Source organism: Haemaphysalis longicornis, unplaced genomic scaffold (assembly GCF_048455015.1).
Source record: "Haemaphysalis longicornis isolate Haplotype H1 unplaced genomic scaffold, Haemaphysalis longicornis Haplotype H1 scaffold_11, whole genome shotgun sequence".
NCBI lineage: Eukaryota > Metazoa > Arthropoda > Arachnida > Ixodida > Ixodidae > Haemaphysalis > Haemaphysalis longicornis.
Window position 1 is genome coordinate 111,398,403 of NW_027526214.1, and position 24,025 is coordinate 111,422,427.

The 24,025-nt window shown below is 47.8% G+C and overlaps 3 non-coding genes across 3 annotated transcripts; all 3 read left to right on the forward strand.

Moving 5' to 3' along the window:
• The first annotated feature begins 10,700 nt into the window (after positions 1 to 10,700).
• On the forward strand, positions 10,701 to 10,772 carry Trnar-ucu (transfer RNA arginine (anticodon UCU)). Its single transcript has one exon. It is a non-coding gene; the product is annotated as a tRNA-Arg (tRNA).
• Positions 10,773 to 18,845: 8,073 nt separating this feature from the next.
• Trnar-ucu (transfer RNA arginine (anticodon UCU)) lies at positions 18,846 to 18,917 on the forward strand. The gene has a single exon. It is a non-coding gene; the product is annotated as a tRNA-Arg (tRNA).
• Positions 18,918 to 20,281: 1,364 nt separating this feature from the next.
• Trnar-ucu (transfer RNA arginine (anticodon UCU)) lies at positions 20,282 to 20,353 on the forward strand. The gene has a single exon. It is a non-coding gene; the product is annotated as a tRNA-Arg (tRNA).
• The last annotated feature ends 3,672 nt before the right edge of the window (positions 20,354 to 24,025 follow it).

Here is a 24,025-nt window from a genome sequence, read left to right on the forward strand (position 1 = left end):
TTACCCGCTCATGACAGGCTGTAGACGTTCGAGTCACGCCCCGGTGGTTGAAAAGAAGGTCCCCTTCTCCCCGTGTAGTCAAAGTGGCGCTGGCTACCACCCTCAAGCGTTAGATACATTTCTAGTAAAATATAAATAGCCCAAACAGCGAAGGAGAACACAGTCACCCAGATAGCCGAATTGGTAAGGCATTCGAAATCTAAACGAAAGGCGTGGGCTCGGTCCCTACTCTGGGCGCGTGTTTTTCTTTCTTTCTTCCGTATATTTAAACAAAATGTTAACTTCATTACCCGAAGTAAAAAAAAGAGCCTAACTACACCCCTATGCCTCCTTTGGCGTTGTAGACTGCCGACCTATCTTTCTGTATTTCCTCATCAAGCCCCTCTTTTCCTTACTATATTATTCTGCGAACACCTAGCGAGGGTCTCGGTTCTGGCAGCCTTGATGCCTAGGTAGCATAAGAGGGCTTCCCGCCAGTTACCCGCTCATGACAGGCTGTAGAAGTTCGAGTCACGGCCCGTGGGTTGAAAAGAAGGTCCCCTTCTCCCCGTGTAGTCAAAGTGGCGCTGGCTACCACCCTCAAGCGTCAGATACATTTCTAGTAAAATATAAATAGCCCAGACAGCGAAGGAGAACACAGTCACCCAGATAGCCGAATTGGTAAGGCATTCGAGATCTAATCGGAAGGTGTGGGTTCGGTCGCCACTGTGGGCGCGTGTTTTTCTTTTAGTCTTCCGTATGTTTAAATAAAATGTTAACTTCATTAACCGTAGTAAAAAAAAGAGCCTAACTACACCCCTATGCCTCCTTTGGCGTTGTAGACTGCCGACCTATCTTTCTGTATTTCCTCATCAAGCCCCTCTTTTCCTTACTATATTATTCTGCGAAAGCCTAGGGAGGGTCTCGGTTCTGGCAGCCTTGATGCCTAGGTAGCATAAGAGGGCTTCCCGCCAGTTACCCGCTCATGACAGGCTGTAGAAGTTCGAGTCACGGCCCGGGGGTTGAAAAGAAGGTCCCCTTCTCCCCGTGTAGTCAAAGTGGCGCTGGCTACCACCCTCAAGCGTCAGATACATTTCTAGTAAAATATAAATAGCCCAGACAGCGAAGGAGAACACAGTCACCCAGATAGCCGAATTGGTAAGGCATTCGAGATCTAATCGAAAGGCGTGGGTTCGGTCCCCACTGTGGGCGCGTGTTTTTCTTTCTGTCTTTCTTCCGTATATTTAAACAAAATGTTAACTTCATTACCCGAGGTAAAAAAAGAGCCTAATTACACGTCTATGCCTCCTTTGGCGTTGTAGACTAACGAACTATCTTTCTGTATTTCCTCATCGAGCCCCTCATTTCCTTACTATATTATTCTGCGAAAGCCTAGCGAGGGCCTTGGTTCTGGCAGCCTTGACGCCTATGTAGTATAAGAGGGCTTCCCGCCAGTTACCCTCTCATGACAGGCTGTAGACGTTCGAGTCACGCCCCGGGGGTTGAAAAGAAGGTCCCCTTCTCCCCGTGTAGTCAAAGTGGTGCTGGCTACCACCCTCAAGCGTCAGATACACTTCTAGTAAAATATAAATAGCCCAGAAAGTGAAGGAGAACACAGTAGCCCAGATAGCCGAATTGGTAAGGCATTCGAGATCTAATCGAAAGGCGTGGGTTCGGTCCCCACTGTGGGCGCGTGTTTTTCATTCTGTCTTTCTTCCGTATATTTAAACAAAATGTTAACTTCATTACCCGAGGTAAAAAAATAGCCTAACTTCACCCCTATGCCTCCTTTGGCGTGTTAGACTGCCGACCTATCTTTCTGTATTTCCTCATCGAGCCCCTCATTTCCTTACTATATTATTCTGCGAAAGCCTAGCGAGGGTCTCGGTTATGGCAGCCTTGATGCATAGGTAGCATAAGAGGGCTTCTCGCCAGTTACCCGCTCATGACAGGCTGTAGACGTTCGAGTCACGCCCCGGGGGTTGAAAAGAAGGTCCCCTTCTCCCCGTGTAGTCAAAGTGGCGCTGGCTACCACCGTCAAGCGTCAGATACATTTCTAGTAAAATATAAATAGCCCAGAAAGTGGAGGACAACACAGTCGCCCAGATAGCCGATTTGGTAAGGCATTCGAGATCTAATCAGAAGGCGTGCGTTCGGGCCCCACTGTGGGCGCGTGTTTTTCTTTCTGTCTTTCTTCCGTATATTTAAACAAAATGTTAACTTCATTACCCGAAGTAAAAAAAAGAGCCTAACTACACCCCTATGCCTCCTTTGGCGTTGTAGACTGCCGACCTATCTTTCTGTATTTCCTCATCGAGCCCCTCATTTCCTTACTATATTATTCTGCGAAAGCCTAGCGAGGGTCTCGGTTATGGCAGCCTTGATGCATAGGTAGCATAAGAGGGCTTCTCGCCAGTTACCCGCTCATGACAGGCTGTAGACGTTCGAGTCACGCCCCGGGGGTTGAAAAGAAGGTCCCCTTCTCCCTGTGTAGTCAAAGTGGCGCTGGATACCACCCTCAAGCATCATGTACATTTCTAGTATAATATAAATAGCCCAGACAGCGAAGGAGAACATAGTCGCCCAGATAGCCGAATTGGTAAGGCATTCGAGATCTAATCGAAAGGCGTGGGTTCGGTCCCCACTCTGGGCGCGTGTTTTTATTTCTTTCTTCCGTATATTTAAACAAAATGTTAACTTCATTAACCGTAGTAAAAAAAAGAGCCTAACTACACCCCTATGCCTCCTTTGGCATTGTAGACTGATGACCTATCTTTCTGTATTTCCTCCTCGAGCCCCTCATTTCCTTACTATATTATTCTGCGAAAGCCTAGCGAGGGTTTAGGATCTGGCAGCCTTGATGCCTAGGTAGCATAGGAGGGCTTCCCGCCAGTTACCCGCTCATGACAGGCTGTAGACGTTCGAGTCACGCCCCGGGGCTTGAAAAGAAGGTCCCCTTCTCCCCGTGTAGTCAAAGTGGCGCTGGCTACCACCCTCAAGCGTCAGATACATTTCTAGTAAAATATAAATAGCCCAGAAAGTGAAGGAGAACACAGTCGCCCAGATAGCCGAATTGGTAAGGCATTCGAGATCTAATCGAAAGGCGTGGGTTCGGTGCCCACTGTGGGCGCGTGTTTTTCTTTCTGTCTTTCTTCCGTATATTTAAACAAAATGTTAACTTCATTACCCGAGGTAAAAAAAGAGCCTAACTTCACCCCTATGCCTCCTTTAGCGTTGTAGACTGCCGACCTATATTTCTGTATTTCCTCATCTAGCCCCTCATTTCCTTACTATATTATTCAGCGAAAGCCTAGCGAGGGTCTCGGTTCAGGCAGCCTTGATGCCTAGGTAGCATAAGAGGGCTTCTTGCCAGTTACCCGCTCATGACAGGCTGTAGACGTTCGAGTCACGCCCCGGTGGTTGAAAAGAAGGTCCCCTTCTCCCCGTGTAGTCAAAGTGGCGCTGGCTACCACCCTCAAGCGTTAGATACATTTCTAGTAAAATATAAATAGCCCAAACAGCGAAGGAGAACACAGTCACCCAGATAGCCGAATTGGTAAGGCATTCGAAATCTAATCGAAAGGCGTGGGCTCGGTCCCTACTCTGGGCGCGTGTTTTTCTTTCTTTCTTCCGTATATTTAAACAAAATGTTAACTTCATTACCCGAAGTAAAAAAAAGAGCCTAACTACACCCCTATGCCTCCTTTGGCGTTGTAGACTGCCGACCTATCTTTCTGTATTTCCTCATCAAGCCCCTCTTTTCCTTACTATATTATTCTGCGAACACCTAGCGAGGGTCTCGGTTCTGGCAGCCTTGATGCCTAGGTAGCATAAGAGGGCTTCCCGCCAGTTACCCGCTCATGACAGGCTGTAGAAGTTCGAGTCACGGCCCGTGGGTTGAAAAGAAGGTCCCCTTCTCCCCGTGTAGTCAAAGTGGCGCTGGCTACCACCCTCAAGCGTCAGATACATTTCTAGTAAAATATAAATAGCCCAGACAGCGAAGGAGAACACAGTCACCCAGATAGCCGAATTGGTAAGGCATTCGAGATCTAATCGGAAGGTGTGGGTTCGGTCGCCACTGTGGGCGCGTGTTTTTCTTTTAGTCTTCCATATGTTTAAATAAAATGTTAACTTCATTAACCGTAGTAAAAAAAAGAGCCTAACTACACCCCTATGCCTCCTTTGGCGTTGTAGACTGCCGACCTATCTTTCTGTATTTCCTCATCAAGCCCCTCTTTTCCTTACTATATTATTCTGCGAAAGCCTAGGGAGGGTCTCGGTTCTGGCAGCCTTGATGCCTAGGTAGCATAAGAGGGCTTCCCGCCAGTTACCCGCTCATGACAGGCTGTAGAAGTTCGAGTCACGGCCCGGGGGTTGAAAAGAAGGTCCCCTTCTCCCCGTGTAGTCAAAGTGGCGCTGGCTACCACCCTCAAGCGTCAGATACATTTCTAGTAAAATATAAATAGCCCAGACAGCGAAGGAGAACACAGTCACCCAGATAGCCGAATTGGTAAGGCATTCGAGATCTAATCGAAAGGCGTGGGTTCGGTCCCCACTGTGGGCGCGTGTTTTTCTTTCTGTCTTTCTTCCGTATATTTAAACAAAATGTTAACTTCATTACCCGAGGTAAAAAAAGAGCCTAATTACACGTCTATGCCTCCTTTGGCGTTGTAGACTAACGAACTATCTTTCTGTATTTCCTCATCGAGCCCCTCATTTCCTTACTATATTATTCTGCGAAAGCCTAGCGAGGGCCTTGGTTCTGGCAGCCTTGACGCCTATGTAGTATAAGAGGGCTTCCCGCCAGTTACCCTCTCATGACAGGCTGTAGACGTTCGAGTCACGCCCCGGGGGTTGAAAAGAAGGTCCCCTTCTCCCCGTGTAGTCAAAGTGGTGCTGGCTACCACCCTCAAGCGTCAGATACACTTCTAGTAAAATATAAATAGCCCAGAAAGTGAAGGAGAACACAGTAGCCCAGATAGCCGAATTGGTAAGGCATTCGAGATCTAATCGAAAGGCGTGGGTTCGGTCCCCACTGTGGGCGCGTGTTTTTCATTCTGTCTTTCTTCCGTATATTTAAACAAAATGTTAACTTCATTACCCGAGGTAAAAAAATAGCCTAACTTCACCCCTATGCCTCCTTTGGCGTGTTAGACTGCCGACCTATCTTTCTGTATTTCCTCATCGAGCCCCTCATTTCCTTACTATATTATTCTGCGAAAGCCTAGCGAGGGTCTCGGTTATGGCAGCCTTGATGCATAGGTAGCATAAGAGGGCTTCTCGCCAGTTACCCGCTCATGACAGGCTGTAGACGTTCGAGTCACGCCCCGGGGGTTGAAAAGAAGGTCCCCTTCTCCCCGTGTAGTCAAAGTGGCGCTGGCTACCACCGTCAAGCGTCAGATACATTTCTAGTAAAATATAAATAGCCCAGAAAGTGGAGGACAACACAGTCGCCCAGATAGCCGATTTGGTAAGGCATTCGAGATCTAATCAGAAGGCGTGCGTTCGGGCCCCACTGTGGGCGCGTGTTTTTCTTTCTGTCTTTCTTCCGTATATTTAAACAAAATGTTAACTTCATTACCCGAAGTAAAAAAAAGAGCCTAACTACACCCCTATGCCTCCTTTGGCGTTGTAGACTGCCGACCTATCTTTCTGTATTTCCTTATCGAGCCCCTCATTTCCTTACTATATTATTCTGCGAAAGCCTAGCGAGGGTCTCGGTTATGGCAGCCTTGATGCATAGGTAGCATAAGAGGGCTTCTCGCCAGTTACCCGCTCATGACAGGCTGTAGACGTTCGAGTCACGCCCCGGGGGTTGAAAAGAAGGTCCCCTTCTCCCTGTGTAGTCAAAGTGGCGCTGGCTACCACCCTCAAGCATCATGTACATTTCTAGTATAATATAAATAGCCCAGACAGCGAAGGAGAACATAGTCGCCCAGATAGCCGAATTGGTAAGGCATTCGAGATCTAATCGAAAGGCGTGGGTTCGGTCCCCACTCTGGGCGCGTGTTTTTATTTCTTTCTTCCGTATATTTAAACAAAATGTTAACTTCATTAACCGTAGTAAAAAAAAGAGCCTAACTACACCCCTATGCCTCCTTTGGCATTGTAGACTGATGACCTATCTTTCTGTATTTCCTCCTCGAGCCCCTCATTTCCTTACTATATTATTCTGCGAAAGCCTAGCGAGGGTTTAGGATCTGGCAGCCTTGATGCCTAGGTAGCATAGGAGGGCTTCCCGCCAGTTACCCGCTCATGACAGGCTGTAGACGTTCGAGTCACGCCCCGGGGCTTGAAAAGAAGGTCCCCTTCTCCCCGTGTAGTCAAAGTGGCGCTGGCTACCACCCTCAAGCGTCAGATACATTTCTAGTAAAATATAAATAGCCCAGAAAGTGAAGGAGAACACAGTCGCCCAGATAGCCGAATTGGTAAGGCATTCGAGATCTAATCGAAAGGCGTGGGTTCGGTGCCCACTGTGGGCGCGTGTTTTTCTTTCTGTCTTTCTTCCGTATATTTAAACAAAATGTTAACTTCATTACCCGAGGTAAAAAAAGAGCCTAACTTCACCCCTATGCCTCCTTTAGCGTTGTAGACTGCCGACCTATATTTCTGTATTTCCTCATCTAGCCCCTCATTTCCTTACTATATTATTCAGCGAAAGCCTAGCGAGGGTCTCGGTTCAGGCAGCCTTGATGCCTAGGTAGCATAAGAGGGCTTCTTGCCAGTTACCCGCTCATGACAGGCTGTAGACGTTCGAGTCACGCCCCGGTGGTTGAAAAGAAGGTCCCCTTCTCCCCGTGTAGTCAAAGTGGCGCTGGCTACCACCCTCAAGCGTTAGATACATTTCTAGTAAAATATAAATAGCCCAAACAGCGAAGGAGAACACAGTCACCCAGATAGCCGAATTGGTAAGGCATTCGAAATCTAATCGAAAGGCGTGGGCTCGGTCCCTACTCTGGGCGCGTGTTTTTCTTTCTTTCTTCCGTATATTTAAACAAAATGTTAACTTCATTACCCGAAGTAAAAAAAAGAGCCTAACTACACCCCTATGCCTCCTTTGGCGTTGTAGACTGCCGACCTATCTTTCTGTATTTCCTCATCAAGCCCCTCTTTTCCTTACTATATTATTCTGCGAACACCTAGCGAGGGTCTCGGTTCTGGCAGCCTTGATGCCTAGGTAGCATAAGAGGGCTTCCCGCCAGTTACCCGCTCATGACAGGCTGTAGAAGTTCGAGTCACGGCCCGTGGGTTGAAAAGAAGGTCCCCTTCTCCCCGTGTAGTCAAAGTGGCGCTGGCTACCACCCTCAAGCGTCAGATACATTTCTAGTAAAATATAAATAGCCCAGACAGCGAAGGAGAACACAGTCACCCAGATAGCCGAATTGGTAAGGCATTCGAGATCTAATCGGAAGGTGTGGGTTCGGTCGCCACTGTGGGCGCGTGTTTTTCTTTTAGTCTTCCGTATGTTTAAATAAAATGTTAACTTCATTAACCGTAGTAAAAAAAAGAGCCTAACTACACCCCTATGCCTCCTTTGGCGTTGTAGACTGCCGACCTATCTTTCTGTATTTCCTCATCAAGCCCCTCTTTTCCTTACTATATTATTCTGCGAAAGCCTAGGGAGGGTCTCGGTTCTGGCAGCCTTGATGCCTAGGTTGCATAAGAGGGCTTCCCGCCAGTTACCCGCTCATGACAGGCTGTAGAAGTTCGAGTCACGGCCCGGGGGTTGAAAAGAAGGTCCCCTTCTCCCCGTGTAGTCAAAGTGGCGCTGGCTACCACCCTCAAGCGTCAGATACATTTCTAGTAAAATATAAATAGCCCAGACAGCGAAGGAGAACACAGTCACCCAGATAGCCGAATTGGTAAGGCATTCGAGATCTAATCGAAAGGCGTGGGTTCGGTCCCCACTGTGGGCGCGTGTTTTTCTTTCTGTCTTTCTTCCGTATATTTAAACAAAATGTTAACTTCATTACCCGAGGTAAAAAAAGAGCCTAATTACACGTCTATGCCTCCTTTGGCGTTGTAGACTAACGAACTATCTTTCTGTATTTCCTCATCGAGCCCCTCATTTCCTTACTATATTATTCTGCGAAAGCCTAGCGAGGGCCTTGGTTCTGGCAGCCTTGACGCCTATGTAGTATAAGAGGGCTTCCCGCCAGTTACCCTCTCATGACAGGCTGTAGACGTTCGAGTCACGCCCCGGGGGTTGAAAAGAAGGTCCCCTTCTCCCCGTGTAGTCAAAGTGGTGCTGGCTACCACCCTCAAGCGTCAGATACACTTCTAGTAAAATATAAATAGCCCAGAAAGTGAAGGAGAACACAGTAGCCCAGATAGCCGAATTGGTAAGGCATTCGAGATCTAATCGAAAGGCGTGGGTTCGGTCCCCACTGTGGGCGCGTGTTTTTCATTCTGTCTTTCTTCCGTATATTTAAACAAAATGTTAACTTCATTACCCGAGGTAAAAAAAATAGCCTAACTTCACCCCTATGCCTCCTTTGGCGTGTTAGACTGCCGACCTATCTTTCTGTATTTCCTCATCGAGCCCCTCATTTCCTTACTATATTATTCTGCGAAAGCCTAGCGAGGGTCTCGGTTATGTCAGCCTTGATGCATAGGTAGCATAAGAGGGCTTCTCGCCAGTTACCCGCTCATGACAGGCTGTAGACGTTCGAGTCACGCCCCGGGGGTTGAAAAGAAGGTCCCCTTCTCCCCGTGTAGTCAAAGTGGCGCTGGCTACCACCGTCAAGCGTCAGATACATTTCTAGTAAAATATAAATAGCCCAGAAAGTGGAGGACAACACAGTCGCCCAGATAGCCGATTTGGTAAGGCATTCGAGATCTAATCAGAAGGCGTGCGTTCGGGCCCCACTGTGGGCGCGTGTTTTTCTTTCTGTCTTTCTTCCGTATATTTAAACAAATTGTTAACTTCATTACCCGAGGTAAAAAAAAGAGCCCAACTTCACCCCTATGCCTCCTTTGGCGTTGTAGACTGCCGACCTATCTTTCTGTATTTCCTCATCGAGCCCCTCATTTCCTTACTATATTATTCTGCGAAAGCCTAGCGAGGGTCTCGGTTCTGGCAGCCTTGATGCGTAGGTAGCATAAGAAGGCCTCCCGCCAGTTACCCACTCATGACAGACTGTAGACGTTCGAGTCACGCCCCGGGGTTTGAAAAGAAGGTCCCCTTCTCCCCGTGTAGTCAAAGTGGCGCTGGCTACCACCCTCAAGCGTCAGATACACTTCTAGTAAAATATAAATAGCCCAGAAAGTGAAGGAGAACACAGTAGCCCAGATAGCCGAAGTGGTAAGGCATTCGAGATCTAATCGAAAGGCGTGGGTTCGGTCCCCACTGTGGGCACGTGTTTTTCTTTCTGTCTTTCTTCCGTATATTTAAACAAAATGTTAACTTCATTACCCGAGGTAAAAAAGAGCCCAACTACACCCCTATGCCTCCTTTGGCGTTGTAGACTGCCGACCTATCTTTCTGTATTTCCTCATCGAGCCCCTCATTTCCTTACTATATTATTCTGCGAAAGCCTAGTGAAGGTTTCGGTTCTGGCAGCCTTGATGCCTAGGTAGCATAAGAGGGCTTCCCGCCAGTTACCCGCTCATGACAGGCTGTAGACGTTCGAGTATCGCCCCGGGGGTTGAAAAGAAGGTCCCCTTCTCCCCGTTTAGTCAAAGTGGCGCTGGCTACCACCCTCAAGCGTCAGATACTTTTCTAGTAAAATATAAATAGCCCAGAAAGTGAAGAACACAGTCGCCCAGATAGCCGAATTGGTAAGGCATTCGAGATCTAATCGAAAGGCGTGGGTTCGGTCCCCACTGTGGGCGCGTGTTTTTCTTTCTGTCTTTCTTCCGTATATTTAAACAAAATGTTAACTTCATTACCCGAGGTAAAAAAAGAGCCTAACTTCACCCCTATGCCTCCTTTAGCGTTGTAGACTGCCGACCTATCTTTCTGTATTTCCTCATCTAGCCCATCATTTCCTTACTATATTATTCTGCGAAAGCCTAGCGAGGGTCTCGGTTCTGGCAGCCTTGATGCCTAGGTAGCATAAGAAAGCCTCCGGCCAGTTACCCACTCATGACAGGCTGTAGACGTTCGAGTCACACCCCGGGGGTTGAAAAGAAGGTCCCCTTCTCCCCGTGTAGTCAAAGTAGCGCTGGCTACCACCCTCAAGCATCAGATGCATTTCTAGTGTAATATAAATACCCCAGACAGCGAAGGAGAACACAGTCACCCAGATATCGAATTGGTAAGGCATTCGAGATCTAATCGAAAGGCGTGGGTTCGGTCCCCACTCTGGGCGCGTGTTTTTCTTTCTTTCTTTCTTCCGTATATTTAAACAAAATGTTAACTTCATTACCGTAGTAAAAAAAAGAGCCTAACTACACCCCTATGCCTCCTTTGGCATTGTAGACTGATGACATATCTTTCTGTATTTCCTCATCGAGCCCCTCATTTCCTTACTATATTATTCTACGAAAGCCTTGCGAGGGTCTCGGTTCTGGCAGCCTTGATGCCTACGTAGTATAAGAGGGCTTCCCGACAGTTACCCGCTCATGACAGGCTGTAGACGTTCGAGTCACGGCCCGGGGGTTGAAAAGAAGGTCCCCTTCTCCCCGTGTAGTCAAATTGGCGCTGGCTACCATCCTCAAGCGTCAGATACACTTCTAGTAAAATATAAATAGCCCAGAAAGTGAAGGAGAACACAGTCGCCCAGATAGCCGAATTGTTAAGGCATTCGAGTTCTAATCGAAAGGCGTGGGTTCGGTCCCCACTCTGGGCGCGTTTTTTTTTCTTTCTTTCTTCTGTATATTTAAACAAAATGTTAACTTCATTAACCGTAGTAAAAAAAAGAGCCTAACTACATCCCTATGCCTCCTTTGGTATTGTAGACTGATGACCTATCTTTCTGTATTTCCCCCTCGAGCCCCTCATTTCCTTACTATATTATTCTCCGAAAGCCTAGCGAGGGTCTCGGATCTGGCAGCCTTGATGCCTAGGTAGCATAGGAGGGCTTCCTGCCAGTTACCCGCTCATGACCGGCTGTAGACATTCGAGTCACGCCCCGGGGCTTGAAAAGAAGGTCCCCTTCTCCCCGTGTAGTCAAAGTGGCGCTGGCTACCACCCTCAAGCGTCAGATACATTTCTAGTAAAATATAAATAGCCCAGAAAGTGAAGGAGAACACAGTCACCCATATAGCCGAATTGGTAAGGCATTCGAGATCTAATCGGAAGGCGTGGGTTCGGTCCCCACTCTGGGCCCTTGTTTTTCTTTCTTTCTTCCGTATATTAAAACAAAATGGTAACTTCATTACCCGAAGTAAAAAAGAGCCTAACTACACCCCTAAGCCTCCTTTGGCGTTGTAGACTGCCGACCTATCTTTCTGTATTTCCTCATCGAGCCCCTCATTTCCTTACTATATTATTCTGCGAAAGCCTAGCGAGGGTCTCGGTTCTGGCAGCCTTGATGCCTACGTAGTATAAGAGGGCTTCCCGCCAGTCACCCGCTCATGACCGGCTGTAGACGTTCGAGTCACGCCCCAGGGGTTGAAAAGAAGGTCTCCTTCTCCCTGTGTAGTCAAAGTGGCGCTGGCTACCACCCTCAAGCATCAGATACATTTCTAGTATAATATAAATAGCCCAGACAGCGAAGGAGAACATAGTCGCCCAGATAGCCGAATTGGTAAGGCATTCGAGATCTAATCGAAAGGCGTGGGTTCGGTCCCCACTCTGGGCGCGTGTTTTTATTTCTTTCTTCCGTATATTTAAACAAAATGTTAACTTCATTAACCGTAGTAAAAAAAAGAGCCTAACTACACCCCTATGCCTCCTTTGGCATTGTAGACTGATGACCTATCTTTCTGTATTTCCTCCTCGAGCCCCTCATTTCCTTACTATATTATTCTGCGAAAGCCTAGCGAGGGTTTAGGATCTGGCAGCCTTGATGCCTAGGTAGCATAGGAGGGCTTCCCGCCAGTTACCCGCTCATGACAGGCTGTAGATGTTCGAGTCACGCCCCGGGGCTTGAAAAGAAGGTCCCCTTCTCCCCGTGTAGTCAAAGTGGCGCTGGCTACCACCCTCAAGCGTCAGATACATTTCTAGTAAAATATAAATAGCCCAGAAAGTGAAGGAGAACACAGTCGCCCAGATAGCCGAATTGGTAAGGCATTCGAGATGTAATCGAAAGGCGTGGGTTCGGTGCCCACTGTGGGCGCGTGTTTTTCTTTCTGTCTTTCTTCCGTATATTTAAACAAAATGTTAACTTCATTACCCGAGGTAAAAAAAGAGCCTAACTTCACCCCTATGCCTCCTTTAGCGTTGTAGACTGCCGACCTATATTTCTGTATTTCCTCATCTAGCCCCTCATTTCCTTACTATATAATTCAGCGAAAGCCTAGCGAGGGTCTCGGTTCTGGCAGCCTTGATGCCTAGGTAGCATAAGAGGGCTTCTTGCCAGTTACCCGCTCATGACAGGCTGTAGACGTTCGAGTCACGCCCCGGTGGTTGAAAAGAAGGTCCCCTTCTCCCCGTGTAGTCAAAGTGGCGCTGGCTACCACCCTCAAGCGTTAGATACATTTCTAGTAAAATATAAATAGCCCAAACAGCGAAGGAGAACACAGTCACCCAGATAGCCGAATTGGTAAGGCATTCGAAATCTAATCGAAAGGCGTGGGCTCGGTCCCTACTCTGGGCGCGTGTTTTTCTTTCTTTCTTTCTTCCGTATATTTAAACAAAATGTTAACTTCATTACCCGAAGTAAAAAAAAGAGCCTAACTACACCCCTATGCCTCCTTTGGCGTTGTAGACTGCCGACCTATCTTTCTGTATTTCCTCATCAAGCCCCTCTTTTCCTTACTATATTATTCTGCGAACACCTAGCGAGGGTCTCGGTTCTGGCAGCCTTGATGCCTAGGTAGCATAAGAGGGCTTCCCGCCAGTTACCCGCTCATGACAGGCTGTAGAAGTTCGAGTCACGGCCCGTGGGTTGAAAAGAAGGTCCCCTTCTCCCCGTGTAGTCAAAGTGGCGCTGGCTACCACCCTCAAGCGTCAGATACATTTCTAGTAAAATATAAATAGCCCAGACAGCGAAGGACAACACAGTCACCCAGATAGCCGAATTGGTAAGGCATTCGAGATCTAATCGGAAGGTGTGGGTTCGGGCGCCACTGTGGGCGCGTGTTTTTCTTTTAGTCTTCCGTATGTTTAAATAAAATGTTAACTTCATTAACCGTAGTAAAAAAAAGAGCCTAACTACACCCCTATGCCTCCTTTGGCGTTGTAGACTGCCGACCTATCTTTCTGTATTTCCTCATCAAGCCCCTCTTTTCCTTACTATATTATTCTGCGAAAGCCTAGCGAGGGTTCGGTTCTGGCAGCCTTGATGCCTAGGTAGCATAAGAGGGCTTCCCGCCAGTTACCCGCTCATGACAGGCTGTAGACGTTCGAGTCACGCCCCGGGAGTTGAAAAGAAGGTCCCCTCCTCCCCGTGTAGTCAAAGTGGCGCTGGCTACCACCCTCAAGCGTCAGATACATTTCTAGTAAAATATAAATAGCCCAGAAAGTGAAGGAGAACACAGTCGCCCAGATAGCCGAATTGGTAAGGCACTCGAGATCTAATCAAAAGGTGTGGGTTCGGTCCCCACTCTGGGCGCGTTTTTCTTTCTTTCTTTCTTCCGCATAATAAAACAAAATGGTAACTTAATTAACCGTAGTAAAAAAAGAACCTAACTACACCTCTATGCCTCTTTTGGCGTTGTAGACTGCCGACCTATCTTTCTGTATTTCCCCATCGAGCCCCTCATTTCCTTACTATATTATTCTGCGAAAGCCTAGCGAGGGTCTCGGTTCTGGCAGCCTTGATGCCTAGGCAGCATAGGAGGGCTTCCCGCCAGTTACCCGCTCATGACAGGAAGTAGACGTTCGAGTCACGCCCCGGGGCTTGAAAAGAAGGTCCCCTTCTCCCCGTGTAGTCAAAGTGGCGCTGGCTACCACCCTCTAGCGTCAGATACATTTCTAGTAAAATATAAATAGCCCAGAAAGTGAAGGAGAACACAGTCGCCCAGATAGCCGAATTGGTAAGGCACTCGAGATCTAATCAAAAGGTGTGGGTTCGGTCCCCACTCTGGGCGCGTTTTTCTTTCTTTCTTTCTTCCGCATAATAAAACAAAATGGTAACTTAATTAACCGTAGTAAAAAAAGAGCCTAATTACACCTCTATGCCTCCTTTGGCGTTGTAGACTGCCGACCTATCTTTCTGTATTTCCTCATCGAGCCCCTCATTTCCTTACTATATTATTCTGCGAAAGCCTACCGAGGGTTCGGTTCTGGCAGCCTTGATGCATAGGTAGCATAAGAGGGCTTCTCGCCAGTTACCCGCTCATGACAGGCTGTAGACGTTCGAGTCACGCCCCGGGGGTTGAAAAGAAGGTCCCCTTCTCCCCGTGTAGTCAAAGTGGCGCTGGCTACCACCGTCAAGCGTCAGATACATTTCTAATAAAATATAAATAGCCCAGAAAGTGAAGGAGAACACACTCGCCCAGATAGCCGATTTGGTAAGGCATTCGAGATCTATTCAGAAGGCGTGCGTTCGGGCCCCACTGTGGGCGCGTGTTTTTCTTTCTGTCTTTCTTCCGTATATTTAAACAAATTGTTAACTTCATTACCCGAGGTAAAAAAAAGAGCCCAACTTCACCCCTATGCCTCCTTTGGCGTTGTAGACTGCCGACCTATCTTTCTGTATTTCCTCCTCGAGCACCTCATTTCCTTACTATATTATTCTGCGAAAGCCTAGTGAGGGTTTAGGATCTGGCACCCTTGATGCCTAGGTAGCATAGGAGGGCTTCCCGCCAGTTACCCGCTCATGACAGGCTGTAGACGTTCGAGTCACGCCCCGGGGCTTGAAAAGAAGGTCCCCTTCTCCCCGTGTAGTCAAAGTGGCGCTGGCTACCACCCTCAAGCGTCAGATACATTTCTAGTAAAATATAAATAGCCCAGAAAGTGAAGGAGAACACAGTCGCCCAGATAGCCGAATTGGTAAGGCATTCAAGATCTAATCGAAAGGCGTGGGTTCAGTCCCCACTGTGGGCGCGTGTTTTTCTTTCTGTCTTTCTTCCGTATATTTAAACAAAATGTTAACTTCATTACCCGAGGTAAAAAAAGAGCCTAACTTCACCCCTATGCCTCCTTTAGCGTTGTAGACTGCCGACCTATATTTCTGTATTTCCTCATCTAGCCCCTCATTTCCTTACTATATTATTCAGCGAAAGCCTAGCGAGGGTCTCGGTTCTGGCAGCCTTGATGCCTAGGTAGCATAAGAGGGCTTCTCGCCAGTTACCCGCTCATGACAGGCTGTAGACGTTCGAGTCACGCCCCGGTGGTTGAAAAGAAGGTCCCCTTCTCCCCGTGTAGTCAAAGTGGCGCTGGCTACCACCCTCAAGCGTTAGATACATTTCTAGTAAAATATAAATAGCCCAAACAGCGAAGGAGAACACAGTCACCCAGATAGCCGAATTGGTAAGGCATTCGAAATCTAATCGAAAGGCGTGGGCTCGGTCCCTACTCTGGGCGCGTGTTTTTCTTTCTTTCTTTCTTCCATATATTTAAACAAAATGTTAACTTCATTACCCGAAGTAAAAAAAAAGAGCCTAACTACACCCCTATGCCTCCTTTGGCATTGTAGACTGATGACCTATCTTTCTGTATTTCCTCGTCGAGCCCCTCATTTCATTACTATATTATTCAGCGAAAGCCTAGCGAGGGTCTCGGTTCTGGCAACCTTGATGCCTAGGTAGCATAAGAGGGCTTCTCGCCAGTTACCCGCCCATGACAGGCTGTAGACGTTCGAGTCACGCCCCGGGGGTTGAAAAGAAGGTCCCCTTCTCCCCGTGTAGTCAAAGTGGCGCTGGCTACCACCCTCAAGCGTCAGATACATTTCTAGTAAAATATAAATAGCCCAGACAGCGAAGGAGAACACAGTCGCCCAGATAGCCGAATTGGTAAGGCATTCGAGATCTAATCGGAAGGTGTGGGTTCGGTCGCCACTGTGGGCGCGTTTTTCTTTTAGTCTTCCGTATGTTTAAATAAAATGCTAACTTAATTAACCGTAGTAAAAAAAAGAGCCTAACTACACCCCTATGCCTCCTTTGGCGTTGTAGACTGCCGACCTATCTTTCTGTATTTCCTCATCAAGCCCCTCTTTTCCTTACTATATTATTCTGCGAAAGCCTAGCGAGGGTCTCGGTTCTGGCAGCCTTGATGCCTAGGTAGCATAAGAGGGCTTCCCGCCAGTTACCCGCTCTTGACAGGCTGTAGAAGTTCGAGTCACGGTCCGGGGGTTGAAGGAAGGTCCCCTTCTCCCCGTGTAGTCAAAGTGGCGCTGGCTACCACCCTCAAGCGTCAGATACACTTCTAGTAAAATATAAATAGCCCAGAAAGTGAAGGAGAACACAGTCGCCCAGATAGCCGAATTGGTAAGGCATTCGAGATCTAATCGAAAGGCGTGGGTTCGGTGCCCACTGTGGGCGCGTGTTTTTCATTCTGTCTTTCTTCCGTATATTTAAACAAAATGTTAACTTCATTACCCGAGGTAAAAAAAATAGCCTAACTTCACCCCTATGCCTCCTTTGGCGTGTTAGACTGCCGACCTATCTTTCTGTATTTCCTCATCGAGCCCCTCATTTCCTTACTATATTATTCTGCGAAAGCCTAGCGAGGGTCTCGGTTATGGCAGCCTTGATGCATAGGTAGCATAAGAGGGCTTCTCGCCAGTTACCCGCTCATGACAGGCTGTAGACGTTCGAGTCACGCCCCGGGGGTTGAAAAGAAGGTCCCCTTCTCCCCGTGTAGTCAAAGTGGCGCTGGCTACCACCGTCAAGCGTCAGATACATTTCTAGTAAAATATAAATAGCCCAGAAAGTGAAGGAGAACACCGTCGCCCAAATAGCCGAATTGGTAAGGCATTCGAGATCTAATCGAAAGGCGTGGATTCGGTCCCCACTGTGGGCGCGTGTTTTTCATTCTGTCTTTCTTCCGTATATTTAAACAAAATGTTAACTTCATTACCCGAGGTAAAAAAAATAGCCTAACTTCACCTCTATGCCTCCTTTGGCGTTGTAGACTGCCGACCTATCTTTCTGTATTTCCTCATCGAGCCCCTCATTTAATTACTATATTATTCTGCGAAAGCCTAGCGAGGGTCTCGGTTCTGGCAGCCTTGACGCCTACGTATTATAAGAGGGCTTCCCGCCAGTTACCCGCTCATGACAGGCTGTAGACGTTCGAGTCACGCCCCGGGGGTTGAAAAGAAGGTCCCCTTCTCCCCGTGTAGTCAAAGTGGCACTGGCTACCACCCTCAAGCGTCAGATACACTTCTAGTAAAATATAAATTGCCCAGAAAATGAAGGAGAACACCGTCGCCCAGATAGCCGAATTGGTAAGGCATTCGAGATCTAATCGAAAGGCGTGGGTTCGGTCCCCACTGTGGGCGCGTGTTTTTCTTTCTGTCTTTCTTCCGTATATTTAAACAAAATGTTAACTTCATTACCCGAGGTAAAAAAAAGAGCCTAATTACACGTCTATGCGTCCTTTGGCGTTGTAGACTAACGACCTATCTTTCTGTATTTCCTCATCGAGCCCCTCATTTCCTTACTATATTATTCTGCGAAAGCCTAGCGAGGGCCTTGGTTCTGGCAGCCTTGACGCCTATGTAGTATAAGAGGGCTTCCCGCCAGTTACCCTCTCATGACAGGCTGTAGACGTTCGAGTCACGCCCCGGGGGTTAAAAAGAAGGTCCCCTTCTCCCCGTGTAGTCAAAGTGGCGCTGGCTACCACCCTCAAGCGTCAGATACACTTCTAGTAAAATATAAATAGCCCAGAAAGTGAAGGAGAGCACAGTAGCCCAGATAGCCGAATTGGTAAGGCATTCGAGATCTAATCGAAAGGCGTGGGTTCGGTCCCCACTGTGGGCGCGTGTTTTTCATTCTGTCTTTCTTCCGTATATTTAAACAAAATGTTAACTTCATTACCCGACGTAAAAAAAATAGCCTAACTTCACCCCTATGCCTCCTTTGGCGTGTTAGACTGCCGACCTATCTTTCTGTATTTCCTCATCGAGCCCCTCATTTCCTTACTATATTATTCTGCGAAAGCCTAGCGAGGGTCTCGGATATGGCAGCCTTGATGCATAGGTAGCATAAGAGGGCTTCTCGCCAGTTACCCGCTCATGACAGGCTGTAGACGTTCGAGTCACGCCCCGGGGGTTTAAGAGAAGGTCCCCTTCTCCCCGTGTAGTCAAAGTGGCGCTGGCTAACACCGTCAAGCGTCAGATACATTTCTAGTAAAATATAAATAGCCCAGAAAGTGGAGGAGAACACAGTCGCCCAGATAGCCGATTTGGTAAGGCATTCTAGATCTAATCAGAAGGCGTGCGTTCGGGCCCCACTGTGGGCGCGTGTTTTTCTTTCTGTCTTTCTTCCGTATATTTAAAGAAATTGTTAACTTCATTACCCGAGGTAAAAAAAAGAGCCCAACTTCACCCCTATGCCTCCTTTGGCCTTGTAGACTGCCGACCTATCTTTCTGTATTTCCTCATCGAGCCCCTCATTTCCTTACTATATTATTCTGCGAAAGCCTAGCGAGGGTCTCGGTTCTGGCAGCCTTGATGCCTACGTAGTATAAGAGGGCTTCCCGACAGTTACCCGCTCATGACAGGCTGTAGACGTTCGAGTCACGGCCCGGGGGTTGAAAAGAAGGTCCCCTTCTCCCCGTGTAGTCAAATTGGCGCTGGCTACCATCCTCAAGCGTCAGATACACTTGTAGTAAAATATAAATAGCCCAGAAAGTGAAGGAGAACACAGTCGCCCAGATAGCCGAATTGTTAAGGCATTCGAGTTCTAATCGAAAGGCGTGGGTTCGGTCCCCACTCTGGGCGCGTGTTTTTTTTTCTTTCTTTCTTCCGTATATTTAAACAAAATGTTAACTTCATTAACCGTAGTAAAAAAAAGAGCCTAACTACATCCCTATGCCTCCTTTGGTATTGTAGACTGATGACCTATCTTTCTGTATTTCCTCCTCGAGCTCCTCATTTCCTTACTATATTATTCTCCGAAAGCCTAGCGAGGGTCTCGGATCTGGCAGCCTTGATGCCTAGGTAGCATAGGAGGGCTTCCTGCCAGTTACCCGCTCATGACCGGCTGTAGACGTTCGAGTCACGCCCCGGGGCTTGAAAAGAAGGTCCCCTTCTCCCCGTGTAGTCAAAGTGGCGCTGGCTACCACCCTCAAGCGTCAGATACATTTCTAGTAAAATATAAATAGCCCAGAAAGTGAAGGAGAACACAGTCACCCATATAGCCGAATTGGTAAGGCATTCGAGATCTAATCGGAAGGCGTGGGTTCGGTCCCCACTCTGGGCCCTTGTTTTTCTTGCTTTCTTCCGTATATTAAAACAAAATGGTAACTTCATTACCCGAAGTAAAAAAGAGCCTAACTACACCCCTAAGCCTCCTTTGGCGTTGTAGACTGCCGACCTATCTTTCTGTATTTCCTCATCGAGCCCCTCATTTCCTTACTATATTATTCTGCGAAAGCCTAGCGAGGGTCTCGGTTCTGGCAGCCTTGATGCCTACGTAGTATAAGAGGGCTTCCCGCCAGTCACCCGCTCATGACCGGCTGTAGACGTTCGAGTCACGCCCCAGGGGTTGAAAAGAAGGTCTCCTTCTCCCTGTGTAGTCAAAGTGGCGCTGGCTACCACCCTCAAGCATCATGTACATTTCTAGTATAATATAAATAGCCCAGACAGCGAAGGAGAACATAGTCGCCCAGATAGCCGAATTGGTAAGGCATTCGAGATCTAATCGAAAGGCGTGGGTTCGGTCCCCACTCTGGGCGCGTGTTTTTCTTTCTTTCTTTCTTCCGTATATTTAAACAAAATGTTAACTTCATTACCGTAGTAAAAAAAAGAGCCTAACTACACCCCTATGCCTCCTTTGGCATTGTAGACTGATGACATATCTTTCTGTATTTCCTCATCGAGCCCCTCATTTCCTTACTATATTATTCTACGAAAGCCTTGCGAGGGTCTCGGTTCTGGCAGCCTTGATGCCTACGTAGTATAAGAGGGCTTCCCGACAGTTACCCGCTCATGACAGGCTGTAGACGTTCGAGTCACGGCCCGGGGGTTGAAAAGAAGGTCCCCTTCTCCCCGTGTAGTCAAATTGGCGCTGGCTACCATCCTCAAGCGTCAGATACACTTCTAGTAAAATATAAATAGCCCAGAAAGTGAAGGAGAACACAGTCGCCCAGATAGCCGAATTGTTAAGGCATTCGAGTTCTAATCGAAAGGCGTGGGTTCGGTCCCCACTCTGGGCGCGTGTTTTTTTTTCTTTCTTTCTTCCGTATATTTAATCAAAATGTTAACTTCATTAACCGTAGTAAAAAAAAGAGCCTAACTACATCCCTATGCTCCTTTGGTATTGTAGACTGATGACCTATCTTTCTGTATTTCCTCCTCGAGCCCCTCATTTCCTTACTATATTATTCTCCGAAAGCCTAGCGAGGGTCTCGGATCTGGCAGCCTTGATGCCTAGGTAGCATAGGAGGGCTTCCTGCCAGTTACCCGCTCATGACCGGCTGTACACGTTCGAGTCACGCCCCGGGGCTTGAAAAGAAGGTCCCCTTCTCCCCGTGTAGTGAAAGTGGCGCTGGCTACCACCCTCAAGCGTCAGATACATTTCTAGTAAAATATAAATAGCCCAGAAAGTGAAGGAGAACACAGTCACCCATATAGCCGAATTGGTAAGGCATTCGAGATCTAATCGGAAGGCGTGGGTTCGGTCCCCACTGTGGGCCCTTGTTTTTCTTGCTTTCTTCCGTATATTAAAACAAAATGGTAACTTCATTACCCGAAGTAAAAAAGAGCCTAACTACACCCCTAAGCCTCCTTTGGCGTTGTAGACTGCCGACCTATCTTTCTGTATTTCCTCATCGAGCCCCTCATTTCCTTACTATATTATTCTGCGAAAGCCTAGCGAGGGTCTCGGTTCTGGCAGCCTTGATGCCTACGTAGTATAAGAGGGCTTCCCGCCAGTCACCCGCTCATGACCGGCTGTAGACGTTCGAGTCACGCCCCAGGGGTTGAAAAGAAGGTCTCCTTCTCCCTGTGTAGTCAAAGTGGCGCTGGCTACCACCCTCAAGCATCATGTACATTTCTAGTATAATATAAATAGCCCAGACAGCGAAGGAGAACATAGTCGCCCAGATAGCCGAATTGGTAAGGCATTCGAGATCTAATCGAAAGGCGTGGGTTCGGTCCCCACTCTGGGCGCGTGTTTTTATTTCTTTCTTCCGTATATTTAAACAAAATGTTAACTTCATTAACCGTAGTAAAAAAAAGAGCCTAACTACACCCCTATGCCTCCTTTGGCATTGTAGACTGATGACCTATCTTTCTGTATTTCCTCCTCAAGCCCCTCATTTCCTTACTATATTATTCTGCGAAAGCCTAGCGAGGGTTTATGATCTGGCAGCCTTGATGCCTAGGTAGCATAGGAGGGCTTCCCGCCAGTTACCCGCTCATGACAGGCTGTAGACGTTCGAGTCACGCCCCGGGGCTTGAAAAGAAGGTCCCCTTCTCCCCGTGTAGTCAAAGTGGCGCTGGCTACCACCCTCAAGCGTCAGATACATTTCTAGTAAAATATAAATAGCCCAGAAAGTGAAGGAGAACACAGTCGCCCAGATAGCCGAATTGGTAAGGCATTCGAGATCTAATCGAAAGGCGTGGGTTCGGTGCCCACTGTGGGCGCGTGTTTTTCTTTCTGTCTTTCTTCCGTATATTTAAACAAAATGTTAACTTCATTACCCGAGGTAAAAAAAGAGCCTAACTTCACCCCTATGCCTCCTTTAGCGTTGTAGACTGCCGACCTATATTTCTGTTTTTCCTCATCTAGCCCCTCATTTCCTTACTATATTATTCAGCGAAAGCCTAGCGAGGGTCTCGGTTCAGGCAGCCTTGATGCCTAGGTAGCATAAGAGGGCTTCTTGCCAGTTACCCGCTCATGACAGGCTGTAGACGTTCGAGTCACGCCCCGGTGGTTGAAAAGAAGGTCCCCTTCTCCCCGTGTAGTCAAAGTGGCGCTGGCTACCACCCTCAAGCGTTAGATACATTTCTAGTAAAATATAAATAGCCCAAACAGCGAAGGAGAACACAGTCACCCAGATAGCCGAATTGGTAAGGCATTCGAAATCTAATCGAAAGGCGTGGGCTCGGTCCCTACTCTGGGCGCGTGTTTTTCTTTCTTTCTTCCGTATATTTAAACAAAATGTTAACTTCATTACCCGAAGTAAAAAAAAGAGCCTAACTACACCCCTATGCCTCCTTTGGCGTTGTAGACTGCCGACCTATCTTTCTGTATTTCCTCATCAAGCCCCTCTTTTCCTTACTATATTATTCTGCGAACACCTAGCGAGGGTCTCGGTTCTGGCAGCCTTGATGCCTAGGTAGCATAAGAGGGCTTCCCGCCAGTTACCCGCTCATGACAGGCTGTAGAAGTTCGAGTCACGGCCCGTGGGTTGAAAAGAAGGTCCCCTTCTCCCCGTGTAGTGAAAGTGGCGCTGGCTACCACCCTCAAGCGTCAGATACATTTCTAGTAAAATATAAATAGCCCAGACAGCGAAGGAGAACACAGTCACCCAGATAGCCGAATTGGTAAGGCATTCGAGATCTAATCGGAAGGTGTGGGTTCGGTCGCCACTGTGGGCGCGTGTTTTTCTTTTAGTCTTCCGTATGTTTAAATAAAATGTTAACTTCATTAACCGTAGTAAAAAAAAGAGCCTAACTACACCCCTATGCCTCCTTTGGCGTTGTAGACTGCCGACCTATCTTTCTGTATTTCCTCATCAAGCCCCTCTTTTCCTTACTATATTATTCTGCGAAAGCCTAGGGAGGGTCTCGGTTCTGGCAGCCTTGATGCCTAGGTAGCATAAGAGGGCTTCCCGCCAGTTACCCGCTCATGACAGGCTGTAGAAGTTCGAGTCACGCCCCGGGGCTTGAAAAGAAGGTCCCCTTCTCCCCGTGTAGTCAAAGTGGCGCTGGCTACCACCCTCAAGCGTCAGATACATTTCTAGTAAAATATAAATAGCCCAGACAGCGAAGGAGAACACAGTCACCCAGATAGCCGAATTGGTAAGGCATTCGAGATCTAATCGAAAGGCGTGGGTTCGGTCCCCACTGTGGGCGCGTGTTTTTCTTTCTGTCTTTCTTCCGTATATTTAAACAAAATGTTAACTTCATTACCCGAGGTAAAAAAAGAGCCTAATTACACGTCTATGCCTCCTTTGGCGTTGTAGACTAACGAACTATCTTTCTGTATTTCCTCATCGAGCCCCTCATTTCCTTACTATATTATTCTGCGAAAGCCTAGCGAGGGCCTTGGTTCTGGCAGCCTTGACGCCTATGTAGTATAAGAGGGCTTCCCGCCAGTTACCCTCTCATGACAGGCTGTAGACGTTCGAGTCACGCCCCGGGGGTTGAAAAGAAGGTCCCCTTCTCCCCGTGTAGTCAAAGTGGTGCTGGCTACCACCCTCAAGCGTCAGATACACTTCTAGTAAAATATAAATAGCCCAGAAAGTGAAGGAGAACACAGTAGCCCAGATAGCCGAATTGGTAAGGCATTCGAGATCTAATCGAAAGGCGTGGGTTCGGTCCCCACTGTGGGCGCGTGTTTTTCATTCTGTCTTTCTTCCGTATATTTAAACAAAATGTTAACTTCATTACCCGAGGTAAAAAAATAGCCTAACTTCACCCCTATGCCTCCTTTGGCGTGTTAGACTGCCGACCTATCTTTCTGTATTTCCTCATCGAGCCCCTCATTTCCTTACTATATTATTCTGCGAAAGCCTAGCGAGGGTCTCGGTTATGGCAGCCTTGATGCATAGGTAGCATAAGAGGGCTTCTCGCCAGTTACCCGCTCATGACAGGCTGTAGACGTTCGAGTCACGCCCCGGGGGTTGAAAAGAAGGTCCCCTTCTCCCCGTGTAGTCAAA